This window comes from Hypanus sabinus, chromosome 24 (assembly GCF_030144855.1).
Source record: "Hypanus sabinus isolate sHypSab1 chromosome 24, sHypSab1.hap1, whole genome shotgun sequence".
In the NCBI taxonomy this organism is placed as follows: Eukaryota; Metazoa; Chordata; class Chondrichthyes; order Myliobatiformes; family Dasyatidae; genus Hypanus; species Hypanus sabinus.
The window spans coordinates 33,141,075-33,147,074 of record NC_082729.1 but is presented as its reverse complement, the minus strand read 5'-3'; the positions used below and the strand labels follow the sequence as shown (position 1 = coordinate 33,147,074).

The following is a 6,000-nucleotide window of genomic DNA, read 5'->3' as shown; positions in this document are numbered from 1 at the left end:
GAAGAACTACTGTAGCTTCACATGAGCTAAATGTTGAAGATGCCTATATTGACGATTTAGTTACAGGAAATGATACTTGGGAAGCACACATTACTGCAGTGGAGAAACTATTTGAAAGGCTTTCAAAAGCTAACTTAACTATTAACTTAGCTGAAAGTGAATTTGGTCATGCCACTGTGACTTACCTTAGTTATGTTGTAGGTCCGGGCTTGGTTAAGGTAATGGTTAAGGAAATACACTAAACTCCAATGTAGTAACAAAGGTTTAATGTTACAGGAGTACAATATTTTGACGACTCACATTAAAGGTAAAGATAATGTGATTGCTGATTGTCTATCTCGATGTTGAATGTACAATACAATTTTTTATGGAGTTATACTTTAACATTTGTAACACCTGTGTAATAAGTTGTAAGGTGCTGTATGATAATATTGTGCATGTTATAAAGTCTATACGTTTGTAATTTTTCTTTTGTAGGTAGTAAATTGTTAAAATTTTGTTCATGACAGATCAAATTTTTTTTACGGAGGGAGGTGTTACATACCCCAGAGGTATCTTGTCACTGTCACACGATGTAATTAAGGCTCTTCTGGGCATGATGTAATGGTCTTGTGATGGAGTGATGTAATTTTCTCGCAAGTGAGAGGTCATGTGATGGTTTTTTCAACAGGGTATAAAAGGAGAACCCCTCCCTGTGATGCGGGTCAGTTCGTGGCGTAATTCATCAGTGACTCCATTCTGCTGCGTATTTGATTTTATGACTCAGTTTCGATTTTAAAGTGTTTTAATTTCTACTGTAAGATTCGTTGTGCCAGCAGTTCTGAAAATCGCTGGCAGTTAAAGTCCAGTCGAAGGGTGAAGACTTATCAAAGTTCGGGAAGCTGGAGGATCGAGGAAAGTTGACGTTGTCGGCGGTAAAACAGGTTCGACCTTATTTAATCTTCGCACAAGGAGTTAGTAACCTGTGTCCGAGATAGCTCCTGCTAAAAGATCAGAAAGAGTTGGATGCAGAGTTTCACCAAGGGAAGGTCAGTGCCTTTAAGCAGTTTTATTTCCTTCATCGTAAATGCTTCGGGCAAGGTAAACTTCGGCTGGGATCAGCAGTGACGTCGCGAAAAAGGATTTATTACCTCAAGGAACGTCTCTCCTAACTGATTGTAAATCGTTTTGGACTTTTTGCAATACTACTTTAAAGAACTGAGTTGACATTTCTCGCTTTAAGAACTGTTCGAGCTGCCGTATAGCAGCCGACTTCCGATTACGTTAGTCGTTTGTTTACTTTTGGGAATACTTTAGCAGTGTTTAATAAATGTTTTATTTGTTATAAAATAAACTGTATCCATTATATGCTCATTGTTGCCATATAGTAACACTACAGACGTTTCAGCTTCCCAAGCACCTTCTCCCCAGTAATAGCAACTACTTTTGCTTCTGCCCCTGACACTCTCAAAGTTCTTACATACTACTAGTGACTTACACAGTGAAGACTGACATAAAATACTAATTCATATGCCATTTCTTTGTTCCCCCGTTACTATTCCCCAGCGTCATTTTCCAGTAGTATGATATCCACTTCTCTCTCTCTCTCTCTCTCTCTCTCTCTCTCTCTCTCTCTCTCTCTCTCTCTCTCTCTCTCTCTCTTTCTCTCTCCCCCCCCTCTCTCTCTCTCTCTCTCTCTCTCTCTCTCTCTCTCTCTCTCTCTCTCTCTCACAGTAAGCTAGCCAATAATATAAAAGGAGATACCAAAAGATTTTTTCAGATATACATATAGGTGTATATATATATCTGAAAAAATCTTTTGGTATCCCATTTTATATTATTGGCTAGCTTACTGTTATATATATCATCTTTACACTCCTAGCGAGTTTTTTTATAGTTGCCTTCTGTTGGTTTATAAAAGCTTCACAATCGTCGGACTAATTTTGCACTCTCGTTTGCTTTTATGCTGTCCTTGACTTTCCGTGTTAGCCCTGTACGCCTTATCCTCCGTTACTTCCTCTTTGGTATCTTGCGCCTTTGCCCAGAAACTCCATCCATTGCTGTTCTACCATCATCCCTGGTAGTGTCCCCTTCCAATCACCATTGGCCAGCTCCTCTCTCATGCCTCTGTAAGTCATTTAACTCCACTGTAATACTGACACAACTGACTTTATTTCCTGCCTCACAAACTGCAGGGTGAATTCTGTCATATTATGATCACTGTCTCCTAAGGGTTTCTTTACCTTAAGCTCGCTAATCAATTCTGGTTCATTACACTATACCCAATCTGGAAGTGCCTTTCCCCTGGTGGGCAGGACCACAAACTGCTGTAGACAGCCATCTCATAGGCATTCTACAAATTCTCTCTCTAGGGATTCAGCACCAACTGGATTTTCCCAATCTACCTGCATATTGAAATCCCCCATGGCTATCATAACATTGTCCTTTTTAAATGCCTTTTCTATTTTCCATTGAAATTTATATCCCACATCCTGACTACTGTTAGGGAGGCCTGTATAAAACTCCCATCAGGGTCCTTTTATCCTTGGTTTCTTAGCTACACCTACAAGGATTCTCCATCTGCTGATTTGATTTCATTTTTTTAACCAAAAAGAACTACCCCATCCCCTCTTCTTACCCGCCTGTCTTTTCAATACAATTTATCCTTGGATGACTCAGTGATGCCCACGACACCATACCTGACAGTCTCTAACAGTGTCACGAGATCATGTAAATATAGCATCTTTAGTTCTGTATTCATCATCAGTTCTGTCCCCCATTACAATCCAGCTCACCCCACTGACTGTAATTTTGCATGATGATCTGCCTCAGAGTCTCACTCCACACTGCATCTATTTGCACAACAGCTGCCCCATCCTCAGCCCTATCACTCCATTTCCCACTCCCTTGCCGTTAGTTAACAAAGACAGCACCCAAGATCAAGAGTCCATCTTATTGTACTGAGGGACCGTTCAATAATCGTATAACGGTGGGATGGAGACCGATTACTTTTTTTCTTAAGAGATGCAGTGTAGAACAAGCCGTCTTACGCCACCCAGTGACTAAGTGAACCTGGAAGAACTCCACACGGTCGCGGGGAGAATGCACAAACTTCTTACAGAACCCGGGTCACCTGTACTGTAAAGCGTTGTGCTAACCATTATGCTACTGTGCTGCCTGCATTTGGCAGCATCCTGGTAGAGGGTATGAACTATAAGGAGAGGTTAGATTAACTTGTGTTGCTTTCTCTGGAGCGACAGAGGTTGACGGTCTCCCAATACCGGACATTGGGATACCAATACCGGTGCCAAGCCGGTCTTCCATATAAAAAAAACCTTGCCCAGGCTTGCGTCCTGGAAACTTTCCAAGGTGCAAATCCATGGTCTATCGAGACTACCAACTTACCACAGGCTCAGTAGCTAAGCTACACGTGAAGGTCAAGAGCTTAGTTATCAGAGGCTATTTGAAGCTAGCGCCACAGAGATCATTTAATAAATCATGGGAGTTTGTTCCCGGTACTTCCCATCCGTGGCTATAATAACCTTAAGGGACTCATGAGTAGACAGTCAGAATCTTTTCCTCAGAGTGGAAATGTCAGGGCTTGAGTTTAAGTGGGCGGGGGAAGAATGAGAGGGAAGGTTTGTTTTATTTTGCAGAGAGAGGGGTGGATGGTAGCGGAAGCAGGCGGTTTGGTGTAATTAAAAAGGCTTTCGGACAGACACAAGAACATGAAACCAATACAGGGATTTGGATGGTGCACACAAAAAGTTCAAAATCCCTTAAGACATAAGAACTGAATTAGGCACTTCGACCCATTGAATCTGCTCTGCCATGTGATCATGGCCGATTTATTATCCCTCACCACTCCATTCTTCTCCCTTCTCCCTGTAACCTTTGACACCTTGAATAATCAAGAAACTACAAACCATCACTTTAAATATACTAAAAGTCTTGGCCTGCACAGCTGCCTATGGCAATGAATTCAACAGATTTGGCAGCCTTTGACTAAATAAGTTTCTCCCCATCTCTGCTCTAAAGTGACGTCCTTCTATTCTGAGCCCTCTGGTCCTAGACTCTCCCACAATAGGAAATATTCTCCCCACGTTCACTCTAACTCGACCTTTCAATATACGTTTGGTTTCAATGAGATCCAATTTTATTCTTCTAAACTCCAGTGAGTACAGGCCCAGAGCTATCAGACACTCCCCATACCCTCTCATTCCCAGGATTATTCTTGTGAATCCCCTCTGGACCTCTCCAATGTCAGTACATCTCTTCTCAGATAAGGGGCTCAAAACTGCTCACCATACTCCAGGTGCAATCTGACCAGCACCTTATAAAGCCCGAGCACTACATCCTTGCTTGTATATTCTGGTCCCCTTGAAATGAATGGTCACATTGCAATTGCCCTCCTTAGAAGTGACCCAAACTGCAGGTTAACCTTTAGGGAATCCTACACTCGGACTCCCAATTCCCTCTGATTTCTGAATTTTCGCCTCGTGGAGAAAACAGTCTTTGTCCTTATTCCTCCGACCCAAATGCATTACCATACTTTACCCGGCACTGTATTCCATCTGCCACTTCTTTGCCAATTCTCTTAATCTGTCCAAGTCCTTCTGCAGACTCCTTGCTTCCTTAACACTACCTGCTTCTGCCCGTCCACCTGTCTCTGTATCACTGCATTGTCACAAACAGGAAGATTCTACAGTGGGTAGCTAAAGCCGTCCGAAGCTCCACAGGGACCAGCCGAGCCACCATCAAGGACATACCACACTGAAATCTGCTGGACAAAAGACTAGTAACACCGTTATGGGTCCCACCCACCCACCCTGTGTTCGTCCCACTTCCATCCGGGAATCATCCATGCCAAGACGACCAGACTCAAAAATGGTGGAATCCTCCAAGCCATCAGGCTGATCCACACCTCCACCCACCAACACATCAACCACAACCCCCATATCACTACTACGTTATCATTTTCTGTCAGTCACCTGAGATATACAGACACTTCACTTATGTAAAATTAATCTAAGTAAATTAATCTATGTAAATTTGTCATGTATTTAATATTTCAGTGATATTAGAGTAAAATGTATTCATAGATTAAGTATTCTTTGTTCGCTTAAATAATCCATTATGGGTTAAATGTAAAAATATGTAAATGGCATACGTCATCACACCACCATGTCATTTGCGCGAGTCTCACTAAAGTAAACATAAAGTGTACATGAGTTATCATGGACTCCCTGTTGCTTTCCTTTCAATTAGTTTTACAAAACCCAACAAAACTAATCTTATGTATTTATATCTGTAACCTTGCCACAGAACCCTCTCACCATAGGCTCATAATGAGTTATCTATTACTGTCTATAGAAGCTAATGGGGGGTAACGATGAAAAGGCCATTTCTAATAAATAAATGGGTCTAGGATAGACACAGGTTAAACATAAAATATAAAAGTTTGAATATTTAAGCTAAGGCAAAAATCAGGTTATTAACTGTATGTATAGACACCCATGGAAATTCGATGTTTACCAGGTAGATGTAATTCAGCACACACTACAATAAACAGATTGAAATTGTATTAACAAAATATTTTAGACTATGACAAGTAAAATAAAGAAAAGGGTCCACCTCATGTATGTCAGTCTATAGCATGCACGCGATCATTGGAGCTCATTGAATCAATTCAGTTTGCATCACTTCATTTACTCGTGGTACCGCACTGAAGTATCAGTCCAAGTAAAAAAAAATATCCGTTCAACCTCCAGACAAAAGGTGTCAAACTGACTTTTCTTGCCCTTTCTCCAAGGTTGTGTGTACTACCTGGCTAACTGTAATTAAAGGAACACTTTATTTTAGATTTGCATTTTGAGGAGATATGCGGAAAATAAAATACTATTAATAAAATAACACATGGTCTTAAACCAGGGTATTTATGTCTATTGAGTTTTTAAAATTGTGTTCTTTATGCTTATCCTGTTCTGTTTTTATGATGCGTCAGATTTAGAGTAAAAATCA

The 6,000-nt window shown here is 40.9% G+C and overlaps 1 protein-coding gene across 1 annotated transcript in view; it reads left to right on the top strand.

The window, feature by feature from the left end:
• Positions 1–732: 732 nt before the first annotated feature.
• Positions 733–6,000, top strand: part of LOC132380782 (complement C1q subcomponent subunit A-like) — a 90,904-nt gene continuing 85,636 nt past the window's right edge. Inside the window, exon 1 of the mRNA XM_059949774.1 lies at positions 733–923. The gene's annotated coding sequence lies outside the window, so the exon portion shown is untranslated. The remainder of the gene's footprint in view (positions 924–6,000) is intronic.